This window comes from Geotrypetes seraphini, chromosome 14, assembly GCF_902459505.1.
Source record: "Geotrypetes seraphini chromosome 14, aGeoSer1.1, whole genome shotgun sequence".
Lineage (NCBI taxonomy): Eukaryota > Metazoa > Chordata > Amphibia > Gymnophiona > Dermophiidae > Geotrypetes > Geotrypetes seraphini.
The window spans coordinates 30994269-31021361 of NC_047097.1; the positions used below are offsets into that span (position 1 = coordinate 30994269).

Below are 27093 nucleotides of genomic sequence, written 5' to 3' on the forward strand. Positions count from 1 at the left end.
GAACATTATCATCTATGTGGGCTACCATTCAGATGGGTCCCATTTTAAGCAATAGGTTAATTTACTGTTATTAGTAACTGTCTTGATAGTAGCCCATATTAATAACTCCCCCCTCTTATATGTTTGATTATGATTAGGTAAAGGCAGTCTGATACCATCTGATGTTTGTGTTTAAACAGTGTGCTAAACAAACCTTCCCATTTGGAGATTTGGATTACTGTAGTATGGAGTCAGCATCACCAAATCAGGGCTGGTATCTGAAGATGATCTATTCTGTTAGTGTGATGTTGGGGGGCGGAGGGAGGGTTGTCATTAGATAACTGTGAGGCCAGTGTAAGAAAGTGTGGAAGGTTTAGCGTAGAGCTTAGTGTGGCTTCTGCGCACAGTTTCTCCATTAATATGGCTACCCTATGCTGAAAGGATTCTAGAACTGTGGTTCTCAACACATTTCTCGGGGCACATTCAGGATATCCACAGTGAATATGCATGAGATTTGCATGCACTGCTTCCTTGGTATGTAAATCTAATCTCATGCATATTCATTGTGGATATCCTGAAAATCTGACCGGGTAAAGAAGCACCGATCTAGAAGATAAGAACTCATGTTGAGATCATACCACTGTTCATTTAAATCCAATGATTATGAAGGTAGTAACTATTAAACACTGGTGCAAAGCAATGCACAAAGGACCTCCAGGGTGAGGGCTCATCTTTCTCATTTTTAAGGAATGGTCTGAGGAGAAGCAAAATGTTAGCCCATTCTTCTGTGGCTAGGGTTAGTGAAGGTTTCATACCTGTTTCTTCTCTTTTGTGGGAGTGGGAGTGACCTGTAACTTTTTCCTTGTTATGTTGAAAGGGTTAACTTTAAAAAAAACTGTTGGGGGGGGAGAGGATGGATGAGGAGCTAAAGTGATTGCACCAGTGAATGCTGGGTTAAGGGGGAATTGATGAGGTTGTGACATGAATGGTAAAACACTTGACACGTTCTAAATATATGCAGAATAGCATTCCACATATGTGCATAATGAATTTCAATGCTACTCCATGGGCCCTATGTTGCTTCTGCTTCCAGGGCACCTCCAAGGCAACTTGTATTCTCCCATGTTTGTGCAGATTGAGTGAAACCCCCCCCCCCCCCCCCCCACACACACACACATATATTAGGAAACTGTGCTGAGCTGCAGTGCATGCCTTCCTACATCTGCCCCTATATTGGATAGGGGTGGAAAAATGTCTGCTAAGGCGGATGACTGGAAGAAGGAGCACAACATACTGGTCAGATTTGGCTAGATTTGGATCAGAAGTATTGATTGGCTAACTTTTGCTCTGAAGGCCACCTTGGAAAATGTTGATTTTCACCAGGGGAGGTGATGACCCCTCAGTGGTCATATGGGGCATGAGGGGTAATGTAAAGGCTCCTTTACTTCTGCTCCCAGCCACATGCAGTCATTACTTGGAGGGGAGTAGGTGAACAGGAGAAATTAGTCAACAGCAAACTCCCCCACTTGACTTAATGTAATGTGTTCCTCCTCCTCCTCCCTTGCATCCCAGTATGTTTTTAAAATAACAGCTTAACTATTTCCCTACCCTGCCAACAGCTGCTGCTGCCTCCAACTTTGACTAAAAATTAAAATGTGTTTTCTAAAATCTGTTTTGCTTGGGATGGTGTCTTTCTAAGAAGCCTTGTCGGGCTATGAAAGATGTGAGCTACTTCCATCTGCCCAAATCAGCGGTAGAGAGGTAGGAGGTATGCCTGTGGGAAAGACGGGAATAAGTTGTGTGTGTTTTGTTTTGAATTTTTTTTCCCCTCCTCTCCCATGTTGCAATATTCTGTTCAGGGAAATAAATGGCAGAGTGCTAAAGACCTTTGGTTAAAAGAGCCAGAGGATTAGGATCCAGAGAACAGTATTCATAATTCCAGTGACATTGATCTCGGGTTCACAGAGTCAAGTAGGTATGAGGGCCCCTGGAAGAGGTAGGGGTCCTGTGGCATAAATCCAGATTGTCTAGTCTGAGCAACTGATGGTGGGAGCACTTTGGATAGCTCCTGCCTGTCTGAGTGGAAGCATATTCAGAGGGTGGTAGGAATTCCATTTAAGCTACTGAGAATTGACAAAGCAAGAATGGAAGTTTGTGAGGGACAGTGAGTTGGTAGTAATAAGGAAGAGAGACACGTGTGGGCCATGGACCGTGGTTTGCCCATACCTGCCCTTAGAGGATATTGTTGATGGTTATGGGTAGTGTAAATGCAGCTTTAAGAGGTGGGGGTATGTGGGGGGAGGGTGTTTAGAAAATGGTCAGGTGATAGACAAGGAAGTGTACACTTCTCTCTCCGTATTCGCGGTTTCAGTTTTCACGGTTTTGATTATTCACGTTTTTTAGCTTGCTGGCTCCTCCCCCCCCCAAATTACATCAGCTTGCATAGAGAAATTGCTGATTCCCAGCACTTTCTTCACCATGTTTTGCCTCTCCTTCAGGAACAGGCCAGGTCTCCCACCATGTTATTCAAGGTTTCACCATATTCATGATGGTTTTTAATAGAAAACAGCAAATAACATATGAAAAAGTTATTCATGTTTTTTCTTTATTTGCGGTTCTGTTAATCCCCTATCACAGCGAATACGGAAGGAGAAGTGTAGTAAGAAATGGATTTCACTTCAAAGGAAGGTCTTCCAATGAAGTGCCTCAGATTGCAATCTTCAGCTCTTCAATATGTTCATAAATGCTAAATAAGTGACAATATAATGATCTAACACACTGGAGTTGTCTCTCACCCTTTAGAAACATAGAAAATTATGGCAGATATTTAGAATCATAGAAAATGATGGCAGATAAAGACCATATGGCCCATCCAGTCTGCCCATACATACCAGGTGCTATTTCCTCGTATCCCTAAGAGATCCCGGATGCCTGTCCTCCTCTCTGCCACCTCCACCAGGAGTTTGTCCCATGCATTTATCATCCTTTCCATAACAAAGTATTTCCTTAGGTTACTTTTGAGACTATCCCCTTCAACTTCAACTTATGTCCTCTACTGTAATTCCAGAGCTTTCTTTCAGTTACAAGAGACCTTCCTCCTGTGCTTTTACACCATGGAGATATTTAAATGTTTCAGTCATATCCCTCTCTCTCTTCCAAAGTATACATATTAGGGATAGGGATTTGTTTACTGCCTTTTTTGTAGTTTTACAACCACATTCAAAGCAGTATACATACAGGTACTTAAAGCATTTTCCCTATCTGTCCCAGTGGGCTCACAGTCTATCTAAAGTACCTGGGGCAGTGGAGGATTAAGTGACTTGCCCAGGGTCACAAGGAGCAGCATGGGGTTTGAAACCACAACCTCAGGGGGCTGAGGTTGTAGCTCTAACCACTGCGCCACACTCTGAATGCTTTTATGATGAAGACCACTGACCGTTTTAATAGCCGCCCTCTTGACTGACTGTCCTGGTTATATCTTTCTGAAGGTGGGGTCTCCAGAATTGCACACAGTTCTCCAGAGACACTATTGCCTCTTCTTTCCTGCTGGCTATCTCTCTCCTTATGCACCTGAGCATCCTTCTGGCTTTGGCCATTGCCTTTTCTACCTGTTTGGGCACCTTAAGATAATGAAGAATAATAATAACAATTTTTTTATATACCGCAGGACCGTGAAGTTCTATGCGGTTTACAGTGATTAAAGATGTTATAGATTGAGTGGAATCAACAAAGTATAGACTTGGTGATTGACAGTTCTAGAAATCGTTTGTTGAGGACTAAAATTGTATAGGTTGGTTTCCCAAGTATTTCAGGAACAGATGTGTTATTAGACGTTTCCTGAATTCCCTATAGGTAGTAGGCACAAGTAATTGTTCTAGATCTTTACCCCACAGTGCTGCTTGATGTGAGAAAAGATGTTGGTGATGACTTTTAAATTTACAACCTCTAACCGGTGGAGAAACAAAGTTCGGGTGTGAGCTTCGCCTATGTCTGTTGGTCGTGAAAGAGAAAAGATCTGTTATATATTTTGAGCACAGAAATACTTTTCTCCTAAATGGTACCTCTGTCTCTGGTTCTGTTTTCCCAAGTGCTTAACCCTGCATTTTTTTAGCATTAAAACTTAGTTGCCAGTTTATGGACCATTCTTTTAGCTTCGCTAGATCCTTCCTCATGCTATTTACGCCATCAGGAGTGTCTACTCTATTACAGAGTTTTGTATCATCCACAAAGAGTCAAATCTAACTCGACAGATTTGCCTCTTTGCAAATCATACAAAGCACCCTTTTGTTGTCTTGTCTGGTATCGGCCTCAGTTCCCCCATGTTGGATTTAGCTATTTGGCTAATCTTCTTTCAGTCTCTCACCATTTGTGGGACATAGATCATAGAAATCTAACCTCCGTTACGCCACTTAAATGTGAAGAGAATGAAGGGCAGGGAGGGTGAAAACAGGAAAGACAGTGTAAACAAATAGAGAACAGTTGTGGAAAGAAGGGAAGAACAAAAGAAATGATTTTATAAAATCAAAAGCAGATTATCCACCGATCATAAGGTAATGCATTTGATATACTGCCTTTCTGTGGTAAAAACCAAAGCAGTTACACATTATTTACAGGTAATTTTTCTGTCCCTAGTAGGCTCACAAGCTTAATTTTGCACCTGGGGCACTGGTGGTGCCCAGGGTCACAGTATAGGCATCGGAACGGGAGTGGCCACAGGGGCCATGGCTTCCCCAAAAACTTAGCCCTGGTGATCCAGAGGTGCAGTGGGCAGGAGCAAGCTTTATGCGCTCCTGCCCGCTGCTAACCTGGTGGGAAGAGGGAAGGGAAGGAGAGGAGAGAGATGCCAGACCATATGAGGGGGGAAGGGGAGAGACAGAGATGTCTGACCATGGGAGAGGGATGAGATGGTGCATAGGGATGGAGGGAAAGGGGAGACAGAGGGAAGAGATGGTGCACAGCAATGGGTGCTGCAGGGAAGAGATAAGAAGAAATGCTTTGCATGATTAGCTGTCAGTAGAAGAAAGAGGGAGGAGATGGTACACATGGATAGATGGGAGAGGAAGGCATGGAAAAGTAGATTTTGAGAAGATAGCAGAAAAAATGGAAGAACGTTGAATGTTAAAAGTTAATGCAAAGATGAATGTATATCAAGAATAAAGGTCACTCCTCTCAAAAGATTAACTATCTTGTGCACATGAGCATTAGACTTCTCATACTGACACAGTTAAGTGTCTTGTCATTCTAATTGAATATTTTTTGAAAATGATTAGTCTGATATACAGCACTTAAAGGTGTTTGAAGGCATTTTAAGCATATGCGATGATTGGGTGGTGAGGTGATATTCTTGGGGTAAATACCCCTTGTTTTTGCCTCTATGTCTCTGAGCATATTCAGCTTATGAATTATATATATGAGAAGTCTGATGCTCATGTGCACAAAGTTGTTAATCTTTTTAGAGGAGTGACCTTTGTTCTTGATATTCAACAAGTTTGGTACACCCTCAATCACAAACTGTGATTCATTTTTTCCCAATTGATATTTTGAAAGATGGATATATGGCAGAAAGTGAAGGAGAGAAAACCAGCAAATGGATAAGGTGCCCTGGATACACAGTTAAGAGCACAGACAGAAGGACATGCAGCCAGAGATTAGGAAACATGGTTTGAAAACCAAAATCACCAGTTGACAAAGGTAGGGGAAATGAATTTATTTTCAATTTAGTGATTGAATTGTGTCAGTTTTGAGAATTTACATCTGCTGTCTATATTTTGCACTGTTCAGGAAGAAATGCATTTGTTTCTATTTCTCTGGGGTTGTACTGCATTGAGTCTTGCATCTCAGGGTTTTGTTTGTATGTGTTAGTACTTTTAGTTTATGGTCCTGTATTTCCATAGGGATTATCTGTGTTCTGGTAGGAATGAATATTGAGAAACATTCAGTGTGCTTTGTGTAGTTTAATTTTGTGGTTAACCATTATGTATTGTTAATAAGATTATATTGTGATTATATATGAAAAATGAATGGAAAAAAATGGTATTACAATTAGTACTATTATGGGGGCGGAGTCTTGGGCGGAGATTGAGTGGGGTCTGGGCAGCCCCCCAAACAAAAAAGTGTTCTGCTGCCTATGGTCACAAAGAGCTGCAGAGGGAATGAAATCCAGTTGTTTTAGTTCTGAGCCCACTACACTATTAGGCTACTTATTTCAAAATCATTGTTAAAGAGTGTTCATAACAGGGAGGAGAAAACTTTTTAAAGAGCTTTAAAAAAAAAGACCTTCTCTTATCCAAGATGTCATCTCAGCAAATGAGGCTACTGGTACTCATGGTACAAATGAGGCTACTCATACATAAAAAAGGAGTAAAGGCAGATGTTAATCAATCAATGAAATCCATCACTTGGCAAAAAAACCAAATACACACCATTCAATTCAACATTTAAGCTTCTCTCTTTGAAAGATTTTGCTCCCTGCTATGAGCACTCTCTTTAATAATGAGTTTTTTGTTGTTTTGAAGCATGTTTCGGGGCCCCGAAGCCCATAGAGATTTAAAGGACTGTTGCCACACAGCTTTGTAAAACAGGCCTTTGCTCTTGGTTTATTCAGTTGTTCCTGAAGAAGCGCCTTCATAAGTTAGAAACATAGAAACATAGAACATGACGGCAGAAAAGGGCCACGGCCCATCTAGTCTGCCCACACTAATGGCCCACCCCCTAACTACCTCCATGAAGAGATCCCACATGCCAATCCCATCTTTTCCTAAAATCTGACACGCTGCTTGCCTCAATTACCTGTTGTGGAATATTATTCCAGCGATCAACCACCCTTTCGGTGAAGAAATATTTTCTGGTGTCGCCATGAAATTTTCCACCCCTGATTTTCAACGGATGCCCTCTTATTGCCGTGGGTCCTTTAAGGAAAGAGAGATCCTCTTCCACCTCGATACGGCCTGTGACATATTTGAACGTCTCGATCATGTCTCCTCTCTCTCTGCGTTCCTCGAGTGAGATCCTTGAGTCCTGAGATCATCCTGGTGGCCATTCGCTGAACCGACTCAACTCTCTGCACATCTTTTTGATAATGCGGCCTCCAGAATTGTACACAGTATTCCAGATGGGGTCTCACCATGGATCTGTACAATGGCATTATGACCTCGAGCTTACGGCTGATGAAACTTCTACGGATACAGCCCATGATTTGTCTAGCCCTGGATGAAGCTTTCTCCACTTGATTGGCAGTCTTCATGTCTTTGCTAATGATCACCCCCAAGTCACGTTCTGCTACAGTCCTTGCTAGGATCTCACCATTTAGGGTGTAAGTCCTGCATGGATTTTTGCCGCCAAGGTTCATGACCTTGCATTTTTTGGCATTGAAACTTAGTTGCCAAGTCTTTGACCGATGCTCCAGCAGGAGCAGGTCCTGCGTCATACTGTCGGGCATTGAGCTTTTGTCGGGCACTGTGCTTTCATCTGTTGTGCGGTTGCCTACTATGTTGCATAGTTTGGCGTCATCGGCGAATAATGTAATTTTACCTCGAAGCCCCTCAGCCAAGTCTCTTACGAAGATGTTAAATAGGATCGGGCCCAAGACCGAGACCTGCGGCACTCCGCTAATCACCTCTGTCGTATCGGAGAGGGTACTGTTTACCACTACCCTCTGAAGTCTACCTCTAAGCCAGTCCCTAACCCATGCGGTTAATGTTTCACCCAGTCCCATCGAACCCATCTTGCTCAATAACCTGCGGTATGAGACGCTATCAAACGCTTTGCTGAAGTCCAAGTACACGACGTCCAGGGACTCTCCTATATCCAGCTTTCTTCTTACCCAGTCAAAGAAGCTGATCAGATTTGATTGGCAGGACCTTCCCTTCGTAAAACCATGTTGATGGGGATCTCGTAGATTCTCCTCATTCAGGATCGTATCCAATTGGTGTTTGATTAGTGTTTCCATAAGTTTACTCACTATCAATCTGAGACTCACCCCGGTCTATAATTCTCAGCCTCCGTCCTGCATCCCTTTTTGTGGAGTGGAATGACGTTAGCCATTTTCCAATCCAACGGGACTCTTCCTGTACTTAGGGAAAGATCCGCGCTCTTCAATAACGGTTCCGCCAGGACGTCACTCAACTCCCTGAGCACCCTGGGGTGTAGTTTGTCCGGCCCCATAGCTTTGTTCACCTTGAGTCTTGATAGCTCCTCGTAGACACTGCTGGGCGTCCAGGTAGATTAAAAATGAAAGCACTGATGATAGCAATGGGGTCTGACAGATTTACATATTTTTGAACAAAATTGTCAAGTTTAACTTTTTTTCGTTTTGTAATGAATATAATCTTGCAGATATATTTTTTGGAGTTTTTTGTTGAGCACTCTTGAATCTCTAGAGAAATAACAGCTCTATTTGATGGGGTTCCTCACTTTTTTTAAACTTAACTGTATGTATGGTGTGGCATAAAAAATGAGAAGTTATTGGAGGTTGTTTTCAAATAGATTATTTATGTAGAAGTTGTTTCGTTATCTAATATTATAAAGCCCTAAGCGCGCATGGGCACCCCCACCTGCGTGCTTCCGTTTTCCGTGCGCTGTAGGGCACCGCAGGTAGGAGTACGCATGCGTGAGAATCCCCCGAGGCGGCTGCAGGCCGTTGCGGCAGATGTCTGAAGCCTGGCTGGAGGAGGACGAGGAGGAGCTGCGAGAGCTCCGCAGAGGCAGGAGGTGAGGCGAGAGAGACAGAGACAGATGGATGAGAAGGACAGAGGGGCTACTAGGGAGACCAGGAGAGATGGTAGGGGATAAGGAGAAATAGACTTCAGGGAATGTGGAGGGGGCAGGAGAGAGAGATGGTCTTGGGGAAGGACAGAGGGGGACAGGAAAGAGAAAGATGGCAAAAAGAGGTGAAACAGGGTCAGAGAGAGATGGTAGAGGGTGTGAAAGGGGGAAAGGGAGAGATGGAAATGGTAGGACCACTGCTGCTTTGGGGCACTGAGGGAGAAAAGGTTAGTACGTCAGGACTGCTGCTGCCGCCTCGGGTAAGTAAAGACCCTGTCAGGAGGGCCAAAAGGGTACAAAGGAAATGGTGAAAGGTGAGGTGATGGGACTGGGATCAGTGGGAGGCAGGGTCCGGGCATGATAGAGGCAGGGCATGGGTGGGGTCAGAGTCAGGGTCAGGGTATAGGTGGGGCTATTCTAGCATCCGTTACTGTAACGAATGTAACGGGCTAAAACACTAGTATATAAATATGATTAAAGAAATCATCCTGGTAGTGATTTTAGACTCCACTTTGAGTATGCAAGATCAGATTTTGCAGGTTGGTTGTTGCTCATTTTTTCAGATGAGATTGTTGTAAGATTGAAACCTATGATTTTGTGATCTGATTTTTAGAGCTGTAATTCAAGCAATGGTGATATCAAAGCTAGACTTTTGCAAAGCCTTGTACCTTGGGATTATGTTTCGAGGTGCATGACATTGCAGCTTATTTGGAATACAATAGCTAGAACGCCATTCTGGGACAGACCGAAGGTCCATCAAGCGTCCAGTATCCTGTTTCCAACAGAGGCCAACCCAGGTCCCAAGTACCTAGTTAGCTGAAGCAGCTAAGAGGGAGCAGATCACTCCTGTACTAAAAAGCTTGCATTGGTTACCTGTGAATGTTCAAATTGAATTTAAAATCTTATGCTTAGTGCAGTTTTTGTAGCTTTTACAAATAGTTGCATTATGGTAGTATGAGGATGGGAAGATTGTATTCTGTGTTTTTGGGGGGACTAATGAAGATAACAAGGGCTCTGGAAGTTTATTCCTTAATGCTGGCGCCACACGAGAAAACAACCATTCTAGTATTCAGATAATGCAATGCATAATAATCATTCACAAAGTTGCTGATTCTGACCACAAACCATGTTTAGATTGATGCAACAACAACAGGTGCTTCGGTTGCCACAGAACCTCATGATACAGTAGAGGACATATGATAACCCTACCCTTATCCTCACATGCATTACATGTGGTAACAAGAACATGCATACTTTTACATGGCCTGTTGGGAAGTGTAGGTTTTGGTAGCACAACAGAGTCACAGAGTATGTGTGTGGTTTATAAAATTTAGAGGCTGACTGAAACTGAAAGCTTTAAGCCAAACTGAAACTACAGCCAAAATTCATCACTTGGTTTCCGCCAAAGCCCAAACTGAAACTGAAAACTCATGTTTGCTTGTGTGATTCTGAATCAGGGCCCGATGCTCAAAAGCTTTCTATGACAGTAAGAGTTGTTAAAGTACTCTTATTGGTATGGAAAACTGCCCTGTCGATGCAAAAAAAGGGTTCTTCATAGCAGCCACTGAAAAATCCTATGCTAATGCATTACAAGGAGCTCATTAGTGTTATAATGAGCACTCTCCAGGTAATGCACAGCAAAAGATGCTCAGTTTTACCGTGCAGACTTTTACGGCAGGTCTCAGCTGTTATAACCTTATATTCGAGTCAGTGCCTGAGTGCTGATTGGCTCAAGCACTGACAAGAAAATAAGGCTAGAGCAGACCCCGCTGTAAAATTTTCACTCTCTGCCGATCCCCCCATTAAAAAATACAGCCTGTGAATAGCCCCCCCACCTCCCGCCCAGCCCCACCTTAAAATTGAAGATAGGCATGAGGGATGCTTTCTCCCTCCTGACAGCAGGCCCACTTCTCCAAATGGATGGCCTTCTCCTTCTTGTTGCATCCTGGGATGTACTGGGAGGAGGTTCCTCTGCACTGATCAGCCAAATTAGCAGACAGGGAGAGCAGGGACTGGTTTTTTTTTTTTTGTTTTTTTTTTTTTTGCAGTTTGGGCAGGCAAAAGAGGAGGAGCTGTACTAACGATTGCTCTTCTGAGGAAGCACTAGGCACAGTTCTTCCCCGTTTTACTGGTGATGTTCCATACAAATAGCATGCATATAATTTGCATGCTATTGTGCTGAGTGTTTCCAGTTAAAAAAGAAAAATATCGCTCCCACCATGGTATTTTTTACCGTAGTGTCAGGGCTTTGTGCATCCTGCCCTCAGTGAGAGCTTCTAGGTATTGTCAGAGCTTGTAGTTTACACACCTCTGCTTAATCCACAGTTTCCAGACCAGCATAATAATTTAAATAATGAAAGACCATATTTTACCTCCTCGCAAAATAGTCTCCAAATGCATGGACTGCAGCTAATGAAAACTTAAACTAAAAGCCATGGTGCTTTTACAGTGGCTGGCTTTGCGCCACACTAGGAGTGACAGCTGAATTAACTCCACAGAGAGGGCAATTCCTTAGGAATTAATCATTCCAAATTTATAGATTAAATTCCTACTAAAAATTTATATCTAAAGCATTTATTTGGACACTTTATACACCATATAAACTACTATGCATTACTTGCAATTGCAGTACAAAAAAAATGCAAAGAGTAGCCCCCCTCCCTCAGGACTATCTTCTACAGTTTTCCCCCGTGAATTTGCGGTTCGCGAATCGTGGCCTCGCTCATTTGCAGTCTGCTCCGACCGTCTCTTCCTGTAGTAAAGTCGGGCAACACCAATCAGGAGCTGCGTGTCCCGACTTTACTAAGGAAGAGGCGGTCAGAGCAGACCTCGAGTGATTTTCTTCACCCACCAGCGCTCCAGCTGCCCTCTCCTGCCTCCCTTGCCTTTTGAATGCATTTTTTTTTAATTTGCGGGGGTTCCTGGAATGGAACCCCTACAAATTTCAGGGGAGTACTGTAATTCCTGGTACTCTAACGATATAAGCAGTAGTGCTGCTCGATTCACTGATTCACTTTTGTGAATCGATTTGTTTCCTTAAAAAATCAGACTTGCCGATTCAGTGAGTTTTGAGTATGCTCTGGGTTTCCTAAAGCAGCAGCAGTGAACAGGCTGCTCCTGGCCTGCCCGCCAGGGCCTTTCCTCTGCTGTGTCACTGATGATGTGGCAGAGGGAAGCCCTGGTAGGCAGGCTGTGAGCAGCGTGTTTGCTGCTGCTGCTTTAGGAGGCCTAAAAGTTGAGGTCTCACTGGAGGTGGGGTTCAATTAGGAAGTGCTGCACAGGGGGATGGGAGGGAAGAATGGAATTCCCTTTTCCCATGCAGAATCTCGCTGTGCAGGCTGTGTCAGCATTGAATCTCACCATGTCGCAGTATCAGCAGCAATTCCCACATGCTGCCTACTGCTGACCTGGAAGTCTCTCTGCAGCAGATGGAAGACTTCCGGGTTAGCGGCAGGCAGCATGTGAGAGTCACTTCCAATACCGTGACCTGAAGAAGCAAATCTTGGAGTACAGGGGAGGAGAGGAAGGAAAGTTGGTGGCACAGGGGGAGGGAAGAGGAAGAAAAGTTGGTGGCCCTGGGAGGGGAGGGTGGGAGGAAGGAAAGATGGTGGCACAGGGGGAGGAGAGGGAGAAATGCATGGTGAGGGGAAAGGATGAAATGGCACATAATAAAGGGGAGGAAGGGAGAGATGGTGCATGGAAGGGGGATAGAGAAATTTGACATAGGGCACACAGAAGGGAGAGAAAGAGGTGCTGGGCATGGGGAGAGATGAGAGAGAGAGAGATACACAGGAGGGGGAAGGGGAGAAGGAGGGAGATGTTGGATTCAGGAGCAGAATGGAGTAATGGAGAGATGCCTGGAAATGGAAGTGAGGAAAGAGGGTGGGAGAGTGCAGCAAGGAAGAGATAGGGAGATGTCAGGCTACAAGGGTGGGGAGAGGATTCTGGGCTATACGGGTGGAGGAAGGAAGATGCTAAGAATGGTAGAACTCTGAGGAGGAGGAGAGGGTGGCAAGGAAATGGATAAGAGGATAGATATAACAAAGGGTAGAAATATGGTAATGGAGGTACATTGAAGAGGAAAGGGAATGGAGGGCAGAGGAAGGAGTGAAATGGGAAATGGGAGATGGAAATTTGATAGGTAGCTAAAAAGTGGAAAAGAGGAAAAGGGTAAGAAAAAGGCGGAAAAGAGCTAAAAAGGAATGATCAATATGTCCGAGGCAGGTGTAGTGAGAGAAATAGACAGGAGAGAGTTGAAAAGACAAATGGATAGCAGCCACTTGAAGGAGAATTAGCAGACAACAAGAAAGCAGAAAAAAGAAACTGGAACCAACGTGAAGGAAAAATAAAACATCCAGACAACAAAGGTAGAAGAAAAACATTTTATTTTAACTGCTTAAATGGAATATGGATAATAATTAGCAAAAATATTATTTAAACTTTGACAAATAAACTTGCAGAATTATGAATGTTTTTTGTGCAGAATTCTGTCAGGAGTAAACAAAGAGGTAGAAAGGGGTAAAGAAAGGACCATTTAAATTAAATGATTAATTTATAGAGCATGTATGATTGGGCAGTCTGGATGGACCATTTGGGTCTTTATCTGCTGTCATTTCATTTATTATGAGAGGCAAAAATCTTGCATATAGTGGAGGGGAGGGAGACATGCATGGATGAGAGAAAAAAATGTTAGGTGGAGGATAAATAGAGATGGTGCATGGTGAGAGAGAAAAAATGTTGCACATGATAATGGGGAGGAGGAAGGGAGAGAAGCTGCATGGAGGAGAATAAAGAGGTTTGACCCAGGGCACAAGACAGAGAGAGAGACAGATGGTAGACAGTGGGAAAGAAACAGAAATGTTGAATATGGCAATGGAAGGGAAGGTACAGACACGAAAGATGAATGGTGAGCATGGGAAAAGAAGAAAACGTCAAATGGGCAGGAGATCCTGGCAAGTGAATTAACAGAAGACAAACAGAAGCCAGAACCTGGGACCAACATGATTTGAATAATAAGATGACTAGACAACAAAAAGTAGAAAAAACAATTTTATTTTCTATTTTGTGATACAATATGTCTGTTTTGAAATGTGTATCCTGCCAGAGCTGGTGGTAGCGAGTGTGAGCTAGGATCTAACATAGAGAGGAAAATACTTTTTTCTTTATTTTGTTTATACCACAGCGTCAGTGTGAGGTTGGAGAGCGAAAAGGGGATGAGATGGGGGATGGAAAGGCTACAAAAATAAACCTGCCAGGCAATTTAAAAAAATTGCCCAATTGGGCAGGAAAACTAAATTGAATCAAAAAATCAATCCAATAGGCCAAATCGAATCGAAAAATGTTTCCATGAATCAGGCAGCACTAGTAAGCAGGGCAGGAGCGATATAGCAATCACGACAACCATTTTGAGAGCAGAGCCACAATGTGCAGGAATAACCGAGAACGATTCATGCCCCATCTACACATGTAGACCACCAGAGATTGTGAGAGAGGCCTGGGGGTGATAGAGGAGGGTCCAGGAGGAGAGGCAACTTCTGCTCAGGGGGAGGGAGGGAGACAACATAAGAGTTGCCGCTGCTGGGTCAGACCATCATGCCCAGCATGCCCATCATGTCCATCATGCCCAGAAGTCCGCTCACTCGGCGGCCCTTTTGGTCAAAGACCAGTGCCCTAACTGAGACCAGCCTTACCAGCATATGTCCTTTTCAGCCAAAACCGAAAACATGGCTGAAAATTAAAATACTGTATGTACTCGAATATAAGTCGACCCAAATATAAACCAAGGTAACCTTTTCCCCCCATAAAAGGAGGGACAAGGTTGACTCAAATATAAACTGGGGGTTAATATTCAAGTACCCTGTGAGGCTCTGCAGTCTGCACCCAGCCCTTCTACCTTTCTGGCTCTGCACCCTGTCCCCCCCTCCCTTCCTGCCCTGCCATGCTCTGCACCCAGACCCCCTTCCATTCTGCTGTGCCAGGCTCTGCACCCTCTCCCTCCCAGTGCCTTGCAGGCTTCCCCAGGCCTGCTGTAAGACTTGGTGGGCCGGGAGAGTAGGGATCCTGGCTAACTAAAAAAACTCCTGTGCATCTTTAAAATCCCTAGTGGTCCAACGGTGGGCTGGGACAGAAGGGATCCTGCCCACCTCCTGTCCTGGCCGACCATGCCTTCCTTTACCTCTCTCTCGCCTCTTCGGCATACCTTTTACAGTCCGATGAACTAGAGCAGGAGTGACCTTCCCGCACTGCTGCCCCATGGAGAGCCGCTAGTGATTGGCTACCGCGAGTTCTCGCAGGCCTAGCAGGAACCACCGCTGAACCATCAGTGTGTGTACTTCACTCCTGTGCATTAACTCCTGCTGTTAAGTGAATGTAAATGTATACAGCTGTGTTTTAGCCACAGTTTCTGCAGGTTTTGTAAGGCTATTTTTATATAGATGTGTATACTTGGACTTCTACCTAGGTAACCTGTTAAAAATTAAAAGGGAATTTCTTCAAAAAGACAATAAATAAATATATAAATAAGAAAAAGAGGCATGTGGAAATTCCTTGTATGTCTCTCTCTCCTATTACAAATTGTATTTCTCCCCTAATCCTTTTGTCTCATTTATGTCTGTTAAGTCTTATTGTACAATGTCTTCCCCTTGATTTTAATAGTTATGACTTTGTACACCGCTTAGACAATTTTTTTAAGCGTTGTATCAAATTTTAAATGAAACTTGAAACTCGGGGCTCCTTTTATAAAGCTGTGGTAGAGGTTTCAACCATGGACCGGCAAGGTAAATGTTCCTTTGTTCATAGGAATTCTATGAGTGTTGGAGCATTTACCTCACCGGCCCACGGTAGAAACCTCTATCGTAGCTTTGTAAAAGCTAGCGTCATTTTGTAAAGTATAAGAAAAGATAATCAAGTAAAGAAATGTGCTCGGGCTCTAACCTTAATCTTATGCCTTTATTGGGGTCAAGTGGCCAGGATAACAGCAACCCCTCCCCCCCCCCCACCCACCCACACACTTCTCAGTAGTGCCTCAGAGGCAAAGAAGGGGTTCACTCTTTAATTATGGCTATAACCCAAATCCCACAGGAGCATCAAACAAAACAAGGAGAGGAAAATTCCTGGGGCTGCACTGGGGGTGGTGTGGGACAAGTTTGAGGGTCTTAATGGAATGAATGTCTGTTTTCAAGTTTAAGTTTCAAGTTTATTAAAAAAAAAATTTTATACCGCTTAATCAAGTTTCTAGGCGGTGTACAGAGTAAAAAAGTTTCTTAAAAACAAATTAAAATACTAAACAGAACCAGGATAGGCTAGTAAACACATACCAAAACATATGTACTAACTTCACACAGTTAGGAAAGAAGGGCGAGAACTACAATCTTTGAGAAAAAGAGCACATTTAGGGGGAAAAACAATAGGTAAGGGTAAAAAGCTATGAAGCTTGTTTTAGTCCTTAAAAGGACAGTTATTGTCCAAAAGCATCTTGGAACAAGAATGTTTTAAATTTTGCTTTAAATTGCTTTTAACATGGATTCGATGCATAAATGATTAGGCAGCGAATTCCAAAGAGAAGGTGCAGTGACAGCAAAATTGTTGGATCTCAGCGTCTTGATTGATTTTAGTGATGGTACGACAAGGAGATTCTGTGACATAGAACAAAGCGATTTAGAGGGACTACTGCATAAGGAATTAAGAGTCTATCAATGAACTCTGGTTAATTGTTTGAGCGTGTTATAAAAGTTAAGAGTAAGATTTTGTAACTAATTCTATGTTCAACGGGTTGAACAGGAGAGGTGAAACATGAAAGGCCTTTTCCACGTTCATCCGCCCCTTAAACCTCCTCCGGTGGTTTGGGATCTTAACATGGTCCTTACTCGTTTGATGAAACCCCCATTCAAGCTGCTAGCGCGGGCTCACTTGAAGTTTCTTACTTGGAAGGTTGTGTTTCTTATTGCTCTCAATTCTGCCCGTCGGGTCAGTGAACTTCAAGCCTTGGTAGCGGACCCACCTTTCACTGTCTTCCATCATGATAAGGTGGTTCTCCGTACCCATCCTAAGTTCTTGCCTAAGGTTGTTTCTGTGTTTCACATCAACCAATCTATTATTCTTCCTGTGTTTTTTCCGAAGCCCCATTCTCACCCTGGGGAAGTGGCTCTGCATTCTCTTGATTGTAAGCGTGCGCTGGCCTTCTACTTGAAGCGCACCGCTCCTCATCGTTTGGTTCCCCAGCTGTTCCTCTCTTTCGATCCTAATCGCTTGGGTCGCTCTGTCTCTAAGCGGACCATTTCTAATTGCTTGGCCACTTGTATCTCTTTCTGTTATGCTCAGGCTGGTCTCTCCCTGCCGGGTCGAGTCACAGGCCACAGGGTCAGAGCGATGGCAGTGTCTGTTGCTTTCTCCACTCTACTCCGCTTGAGAAAATCTGTAAGGCTGCCACTTGGTCCTCGGTTCATACGTTTACCTCACACTACTATCTGGATACTTTCTCCAGGCGTGAAGGCCACTTTGGCCAGTCCGTTTTACAAAATCTGTTCTCCTAAATTGCCAACTCTCCCTCCATCCCATTCTGGTTAGCTTGGAGGTCTCCCACATGTAGAGAATATGCTGCCTGCTTGTCCTGGGATAAAGCACAGTTACTTACTGTAACAGGTGTTACCCAGAGACAGCAGGCAGATATTCTCGCAACCCACCCACCTTCCCGTGGTTGGCTTCATTTCTAGCTATCTGAACTGAGGCCACACTGAGGAGACACATGCCCTAGGTCAGGCGGGAGGGGCACGCGCGCATGTGCGGGCCAATCGCAAGTTTGAAGGTCTTCAAGCAAGTCTGCTTGCGAAAACATCCGCTAGGGGGCTCCGTCGGTGACGTCACCCACATGTTGAGAATATCTGCCTGCTGTCCCTGGATAACACCTGTTACGGTAAGTAACTGTGCTTTATGGAAACTCTGCGGCCCCACTCATCCAGCTCTTCTCAATAGCATGGTCTACTTCTCGCAGAATCCTAAACCGGATGCTACTAAATCTTCCATCCACAAAAGATCTTCAGTACAAACGAGTTTTCCACTCCATGCTTACCTTTCTAGGAGTAAAAACTTGGAATAGCCTTACAGAAAGGACCAGAACTGAACCTTGCCACAAAATCTTCCAAAGAAAACTGAAAGCCCATCTGTTTGATACCTAATCTCCTTTACACTTTCCTCTCTCCTACCTACCCATCTCCCCTCTCTCCCTCCCAATCCTCTCCCCTCTTGCCTCTCTCTACAGTCACCTTGAGCCTGTATAGGTATGAGTGGCGCACAAATAGAAAATTAGAACACTTCCTTTCTCAGGTTTAGGACAGTACACGAGAAAAGAAATTTTAACCTCTGAAATTAAGTGAAAAATATATTTAGTTCAATAGTGCCTTTTTTTCCATTTGTTTTTATTATTTCCTTTTAAAGTAGAGTAACACTTGAAAGCAACAGAAGGTCTGATGTTGACTCATTTGTCTCATTTAATAGAAGGGAACAAATGTTGACATCACGGACAGAGGCTGCTGCTGGGCAGAAGATAAATGTGCCTGGATATATATAGATGATCAGGAATTTTAAGCCAGGTTAGAGGTAGATTACTGATTTATTTCAACTGGCCTTCAGTCCAGTGCAGGAAATTTTCACGAGGGAATGACTAGGTTTGAAGTACTTGGGTCCAGTATTAGGGGGATGACATTGAGGCTTTTGCTTTGACCCCCCCCCCCCCCCCTTGTTGAAGCTGAGTGGTGACACTGAGGTAGAGTTTCAGGGTGTCTGACACTGACTAGACTACTATTTGGGTTCTGCTTTGGGCTCTAAGCGTGTCAATGCCAACCCACATCTGGTTTTCATGTTTTGTTTTTTATTTGCAATGTTTTGTCTTATTTTCTTTCTGTTTGGGATGTTTTCTTCTGATTCCCATGGATATTATTTTTGCTGAACTAGTAACGGTGGAGTGAGGCTGTGAATTTTTTTCTTAGTGATGATGGTAGTGGTTCAGTGGCCCTGCCTGTGAGATTCTCTCCATACAATGACTTCAGTACTCTAACCCAAAGGGACAGAGTGAATTGAAGCTTCCTCTGCTCTCAGTGGAAAACTGGAACGGGACTGAGAGAAATGTCTTCCTATCCTCTTCTCCCCAAAGTGTTGTCTAATATAATGGATTACAAAGCTGTCTGCCACACTGTAACCTGTACATTTGCTATATTCTCATGAGGATGGTGCTGGGAATTTCCGGCAAGGGAAGAAAAGGCATATTGTGTTTTTTCATCCTAAATTTGGAGCTGCTAAGTTACCCAGTTCCAGAAAAGAGGTGTATGGTCGGTCCTGGATTTCTGACAATTCTATCCTGTTGCATTATGGTATCTGCAGCACTGTTTTAAATAGGCAGCTTTATAAACTGATACCAGCACGATGAGAGTTCTGCTATAACAGGTTTAAGTGCTTTAAGCAATAGCCCTCATCAACTTAAGTTATTATTTCAGCTCTTATCTGTTCCTTTGGGGTAACAGCTGTTTTAATGTAACACTAAACCAGGAATATTTGTTTCTATCCTCTCTCCCAAGAACAACTTTACAATAGGTTTCAAAGCAGCATTTTACCATAGGTGACCTGTGTAATTGCATGTACTATTCAGCAGGGCCGGTGTTGGGGGGGTGGAGACGCAAACTCCAAGGCTCTGGGCAGCCCCCAATAGGACAGCATATCCTCCCTTTTCCATCCATGCTGATCCAATGTCTTCTCCTTCGGTCTTGTAAACACATCCATTTTTCTTGCAGGGGGTAGCCGGCCCCGGCAGCAATTCTCAACCACTACTTACAGCCCCTCTCCATGCTTTTTCCTTTTGTCACGGTACACCCAGGCAGAAATAAGAAACTGTATCATTGGGAACTGACCGCAGCAGAAGGAAAGCATAGAGAGGGGCCACATGCAGTGGTTGAGAATTGCTACCATGGCTGGTGATTCCCTGCAACACAAATGGATGCGTCTGCAAGACCAAAGATGGGATGATGTCGGACTTGCGCAGATAGATAGGGGAATACATGCCGGGCCAGGAAGCCCCATTGACCAGCTTATTAAGTAGAGTGGGGGAGGGGAGGTAAACGGGAAGAAGAGAGATGGTGAGCAATGGTGTTGAGGGAGAGAAGTTGGACTGGGGTGGTGTGGAGAAAAGGGGAAAGAGATGCTTGAAGGGAGGATAGTTGGGAAGAGAAAGGGAGAGATGGTGGACCTGAGGATAGTGCAGAAGGAGTGAGAAATATAGGATGGGAGGGTAGGGTAGTTGAAAATAGAAAGGGAAAGGTGGACCCGGGGAGGGGGGGGAGGGAGGCAGGCAGGGAGAGATTTGGGATATGAGGCCAGTTGGGAAGAAAAAGGGAGAGATGGTGGACCCTGGGGTTGGGAGGGAGGCAGGGAGAGATATGGGATGGGAAGGGCAGTTGGGAAGAGAAAGGGAGAAAAGTTGGATCTGAAGATGGAAAGAAGGTAGGGAGGAAGAAATGTTAACTGGGGTGGAAGGGAGAGTGATGCAGCGTCTTTTTTTCCTCCCATTGTTCAGCACCAAGGGGGGGGAGGGAAGAACAACAACAGAAAAGAGAGGGAGAGATGAACCCATGGGAGGGCAGGAGGGGAAAAATGTGAGATAAGATGATGCTAGGACAGTGATCTTCATCACAAGGCTCACGAGCCAATGGTAGCCCTTTGAGACCTCAGAAACCTATTCAGAATTCTATTTCCCACCTACCCCTGCAGGATCCAGGACTTTTTTACCCTTTTTTTCTAGCACTGCACTCTTGGGGACACAAGCACCATGAGTGAAATAAACATGCTGCCTTCAGTGATCCAGGAAGCTTTCCCTTTGTTTACAGCTTCCTGTCCCCATGGAAGGAAGGTATAGCAAAGGGAAAAGCTTCCAGGGCCACTGAAGGCAGCATGTTTACTTCACTCAAGCTGCCTGCAGCACGAAGAATGCAGTGCTGGAAATAAAAATGGTGAAAAAACACCGGATTCCACCAGGGGAAGGAGAGGGTCCTACATAGATGATGGGACTGTGGAGATGGAGAGAAAAGGGTAAGAAGATGCTAGATCTCTGTGGGGGGGAAAAGAAGGAAAGGGGAGGACAGCAATGCCAGATCACAGGAGGGGGAAGGAGAGAGAGATGCAGAACACGGATGGAAGGGAAGAGAGATATGCTAGGCTGCAAGGAGAGAGATAGCAGACTATGGGAAGGGAAGGAGGGAAATGGACCAGGATAAGGGGGGAGAGAGGGAAGGAGAGAGAGATTCCAGACCACAGATCTGGTATCACACTCTTCTCCTTCCCGCAGTCTAAAATATCTCGCTCACCTTTCCTTCCCTCCCACCATGATCTGGCATCTATCTCTCCTTCCTTCTCCCTCCTTCTTCCCTTTCCAGTGATCAGACATCTCTCTTCTTCCCTTCCCCTTTTCTCATGGTGTTTCCAGTTCAGATTTGGCATTCACATTTCTATTTCTGATTTGTGTTCCATTGTTTTGTATTTGGTGAAGATCTGTCTGTGTTTTGTGTATGAAGAAGTCATTTAAAGTTGCTTTATATGTGATAGTAATGGTGGGTGGGGGAATTGGGAAAAGGGCCAGGTAGAAGAGGGGTTTCCTCCTTAATTTCTGCCCTGGGCCCCCCGATGTCTAAAACTGGCCCTGCTATCCAGAAGTTTAAATGTTTTTAATCTCTTATTTTATCATTTGTTTTCCACACTTTATCATCCCATTCTTTGCCCCATGCTCTGACACTTTCCAGAGGGTGTGTTCTGCTATGCATTATTGGCCACCTATTCAGAATTGCCAGTTCTCTGATAAAATACTGCTTTCAGGGAATGCAGATGTTTTAAGGACTGAAAATGATTACAGATTGGTTCAAATGATTTTGTAACTTAGAGCTACTGCAGCTCCTGTCTTGCTGTTGTGCCTTAGGTTTCATATTCACACCCAATCTTAGCATCGTATTCGTTGAATGTAACAGGTTACTGAATATCTGGGTTACTGAGGTGAAACCAGTTGTCAGTTGTTGAGAAATTTGGGGAAAGGTGAGAGAGTTGCTGGACAGATCTTGACATTTGCCAGGGCTCTCTTAACATCACAGAAGTGTAGCAAGTTTTCTTTCCTGGAGAAATCTATGTAGTGCAGTGACTACTTGAGCGATAGGGGAAGAGTGTGGAGGAGGAATGAAGGACTTGGGGGAGGAAGAACACTTCATGGTTCTAATTTTGTCTTTCCTGTTCTCTTGCTCTGTTGTGTCCCAGCTGTATGTTTTTTTCCAGACGCCAGGAAGTCTCTCTGTTCACCTCTTCCCTCTTGGGCTCCTTCATGTCAAGTTTTTGTTCATTTTCCTTTTTCACAAGCCATGGGTTTAACTTTATTTCTTTTCTTCCTGGTCTCTTTCAAATTATTTGTTGACTTTCACAAACAAACACAAAAGAACAATCGCTTTGTATAGAAAACAAGGCTACACTACGGAAACTTGTCTTTTTTCTTAGTTCTCCATTAAAAGTGGAATTGTAGGGAGAAGGGGAGATGAGACAAAAACAAGCTCTTCCCAACCCCCTGAGGTGGGGGTAAATGTTTTTAAAAAAATAAAATAAAAAAATTGTATAGTAGAGGTCACAAAGTTACAATACAGGCAGTCCCTGAGTTAAGAATGAGTTACTTTTTTAAAGCTGTTCTTTTGTCGAATTTGTATGTAACTCAGAACTTGCAGATTTTAAGATTCTTGCTGTTTACCTCTGCTCCCAGCTGACAAAAGGGCCAACTGTCCCTAGTGTTCCCTTTAAGGTACAGCATGCACAACCACACTCTTTTCTTAATATGGCCATGCGTCATTCCTGAATCTGCTGCAGGAGAAGTAGAGGAGTCTGTGCCCCACTGGAAATATTGCTCAGTGAAATAAAATCAAATGAAGCTGCAACCGCGTTCTTAAGTACGAGTCGTACTTAAGTCAGGTGCCTGTAACTCAGGGACTGCCTGTATCTGTTAGTGTAACATATTTGATTGTTATATCACACGCTAGAGTGTCTATGAGTCAGCATTTTAACTTGGGATGTTGCTGATGGGCAATGATTTTAACCAGTGAAAATGTCTCTAACTATACTGGATCCCAAAATATAAAACTATTTTTTTTTTGGGGGGGGGGAGGAGAATCATTTATTAACACTATTTTTTGCCTCAGAGCCCATTATGATGCCCTTTTAATACGCAGGTAACATGCAAAAAGCAGGTTACCATGAGATTGTGTTAAGGTGTTAGCAGTAGTTTCCATCTTTCTCTGTGTTAAACCATATGTTGCTGAATTTTTTTTTTTTTTTTAGAATTTTTCTTTCAGGGACCATGGCATACAGAATGGGGTGATATTTGTCAGTAAAGCATTGGTCATGGGTAAGAAACAGGCAAACAGAGAAAACCTTGCCTTAAAGTTCCAACACTACAGGAGAATGGCAAGGGGGACGTCCTTACAAGAAAAGCATTTTAATTAAATGGAGAAGTCCAGATCCTCTTCATTTTGATCGCTGGCAAAGGCTTATTTTTGACTTAGCTATGTTTCGAGAGGAGAGAGGCTGGCTCTGGGGAGGGACCTCGGTGGCACAAATTTCAGGCTATTTGGGAGAATTATTGGTTATCTTTGCCTCATGAAGATTGAAGTTTGCTACTGAATAGGTAGTTTTCTTTCCCAGTTGATATCTTTATTTCATTCATTTGTTTTTAAAGAAGCTGTGGTAAGAGCAGATAGCGTATCTGGTTTTAAGAAAGGGTTGGACAAGTTCCTGGAGGAAAAGTTGAGAAAGAAACCACTGCTGCCCTGTATTGGTAGCATGGAATATTGCTACACCTTGAGTTTTGGCCAGGTACTAGTGACCTGGACTGGCCACCATGAGAACGGGCTACTGGGCTTAATGGACCATTGGTCTGACCCAGTAAGGCTATTCTTATGTTCTTAAAGAATTGAAAGTAAGCCTTCTACAAGTACAGTCATGTTAGCTATGGTTGTGGTGTCAGCGGGAGAATGGGCCGAGGAAATTTCCCGATCAGTTGCTCACGTCCTTTCCGACTGCATCTCCTGCTCTCTGCCTCAGCGCCGTCCTGCTCTCCTGCCCCGACTCTCCTTGTCTTTCCCGGGCTTGCGGAAAAAAAACAACAACCAGTAAAAAAAGTTTTCTTTCCTGCTCTGCCGGGCATGGAGAGCCAGCGCATGCGCAGACCATCTATAAATGGTTTGCGCATGCGTCGGGATCGCTGGAGCATTTTCCGTGCGGTCAGTTGGGGGGCGTAATTCCAATTGCCCTCATTTGCATGAGGTCGCTTAATGAATCAGCCCCACGGATTGGATGGCTCATAGATCCGATCCGATCCATGGCCTTAGTGAATCTAGCTCTATCAGGAAAATGGGGTTTCATTCATCATCTCTTGAGTGTCTCTGGCAGAGCCTGAATTACCTTTTAACTGAGCAATACATTACTCTTTATTTTCAATGAATAGTAAGGTATTTTGTCTGATTCCTGAAATAAGATAATTATATATCACTAATAAACAGTGTTCTGCATTTTGCTACCGATCAAAACAGTTTAGTTGTCTTGCTGTTCTGCCCTTTGACCTAGAATCTGATAGACAAAATCTACTTCAGGAGAGCATCTGTGCCTGTTGGACATCACTGCAGGATGGAAGTCAACCTGTTCTGAGCTCTTTGGGGAGAGTGGGATAGAAAATGAATGAATTAAATAATTGATTAAATTTAATTTATTAAAATAAAGCCATTCAAATCTTTCGAACCATTTTTCAGTAACTTTCTCCATAGCATGTCCACTTAGTTGCAGGCTAAGGTTCATGAAAGTTCGAACTGAAAAAACAGGTATGTTAGCAAGTTATAACATGCTGCAAGATGCTTAGAGTGCTGGTTAGAGAATGACACGGGGGAAAAGTTTGTCCCCATCCCCATGACCACCTTCCCTGCCCCGTCCCCACGACCACTGTCCCTGCCCTGTCCCCCAACTACTGTCCCCACAGCATCCATACAAGCCTCAGTACTGCAATATTTAGCTTATTCCTTCCTCATAAATCAAATTTCTGGCTGCTGAACTAGAGAAAGAGATGTTCAACTGGCAGGGCTTTGTTTATACATTTTTATTAACACAACTAATATACTACTTTATCCTAAAGCAAAAAAATTCAAACTTCTAACATCAGATCCTATTGTCTGACTGGAATTTACTTTATTTTCTGTATTTTCTTTTTTAATTCAAATTATTGATTTTAATTTAATTTTACTCACTGAATACTTGTTGGGATGTACATCTCTTGTCTTTATCTCTATATTTCCTATCTGAATATGTTTAATGGATTTTATTATTTGAATTATTATATCTTTACTAATTAATAATTGTTTTCTCAGGTACTTTAGTTAGATTATGAACCTTCGGAACAGTTAGGGAACTTCCAGGTATCTAATTTTAATTTTAATTTATTGTAACCCATTCTGAGCTTCTGGGGAGGACGGGCTATAAAAATGAACAAATAAATAAATATGGTTTAGTAATGTCAGCCCAAAAGTTGATGTATGCAGTTAACAGCAATTTAAAAAAAATATTGAACATGAAACACTGGGCTAGAAACGTGGTATATGGGAAGAGAAACAATTGGATAAAATGTTTTAAAATGCTAATGGCAATCAATGAAACTAGTTGTGAAATACTTGAGCAGATTGTTGACTTAAGATGAAGGTGCTGAAGGAATGATTTCAGAATGCTGAGCTTAAACATCAGAATGGATCCAAGTCATGACAGATATGGAACACGTGAATATCATCATATTTGCTGCTTTCTGTTGTACCAGGACATACTGTCGTTGGTTGGGGATTTATTTATAATCTTTTGGGGGTTAAGTTTTCTTATGCATCCTAACAAATTCTAATTTGCAATAATGTTGGGTTTTCATAATGCCAAGAAGAGAGAGCAGAATTTATTTGGGCTTCCACAGTTCTCTTGATTATCAGGTATTCCCCTCATAATATCATTTAGACAACTCTGCAATATTCAATTGGACTAGTTAACCAAAATTTAGTGGGAGGAAGACATTGGACTGTAAAGTTCGCTATCTCTGCTACAGTCTAGTGACATATTAAAACTGAAAGGGCTCTGGAAGATGTTTCATTCTTTCGGCATTAATTTTCTTGGTCGCCTTGCATGAGACATGAATACTACTACAGAAAATAAATTGGTATGTTTTCTGCATGACACAGTGAATCAAAGGGCTCTGTAGATCCTTCCAGGCTCATAATTTCCCTGAGCAATGCTGGTGGTCTTATCTGGCTTCACTTCTGGAGCTTAAATACCACTGCCTACATTAGAGCATTTTGAGGGTGGTAGAAAGTTAATAGGCGGTCCAAGAGGCTTTCTTAAATATCCTTTCTCAAACCTAAAGTATGTTTTGAATTTGAAAATGTAATTGATTGTAAAAGCAAACAAATCGTAGAACAGTAGGTTAATTCCTTTGATCTGTAGTCAAAATACCTAGAATGTTTTGAAAATATGTCTCGTTGGACTTCCTGGTGATATCCATTGGCTTCAGTAATGTGATTGCAGCCTCTTATGTGGCGTTCCTTCCCTTGATATGTTGGCTTCATTTCGTTGTTACGAAGTAGAAAACAGGAGGAAATACTGTTGGAAACTCAGCAGCTCTGTGCCTTGAATCATAGCAGGCATGCTGGCCTTGAGGAGACATTTAGCTTTCTTAAGAGCCATACACACACAATACTGTACCTAACGAGGGAAAGAATAAAACTACAGAGATGATAACAAAATGGAGAAGGGAAGCAGGTGGGAAGAAAGAGAAGGAAACATCCAGACAAATGAGAAGGAGGCCATTGAGTGTAACCCTGGTCCCTGGAGACCACACTTGGTCAGTCTGGTTTTCAGGGTATCTACTTTGAATGTGCATAAGAGATATACAGTATACATGTCCTCTCTACTGTATGCCCATGTCTCATATGTATTAATTCTGAAAATAAGACTGGCTGGATAGTTCCTGTTGCATATCCAATAATGATAGCAGCCACTGTGTTGGTGTTGGACACCTATAGAGAGGTGGCAGATGTTAGCTGAGGTTATCAAAAAGAAGCCTTCGGCAATAGTCTTGAACTCCTTAACTTGCTTGAAACTGTACACATTTTTATCATGTACTAAAAAGGAATAATACACAAATGCCCCCCCCCCACCCCCACCCCCACACGCACTTGAGTTGCCTTCCTGCAGTTAATGAATAATAGTGGCTGCCATATGAGTTTTGGCAATATTAAGCATGCAAGAAAATAAGTGAAATAAAACTCT

General features: G+C 43.2%; 1 protein-coding gene across 4 annotated transcripts in view; it reads left to right on the top strand.

Moving 5' to 3' along the window:
* The window catches only part of ZNF710 (zinc finger protein 710), a 613623-nt gene that overhangs the window by 497705 nt on the left and 88825 nt on the right, over positions 1–27093 (top strand). Inside the window, exon 2 of one of the 4 annotated variants that reach the window (XM_033919489.1) lies at positions 5527–5670. The exons of the other annotated variants lie outside the window; for them this stretch is intronic. The gene's annotated coding sequence lies outside the window, so the exon portion shown is untranslated. The remainder of the gene's footprint in view (positions 1–5526; positions 5671–27093) is intronic. 4 annotated transcript variants of the gene reach the window in all.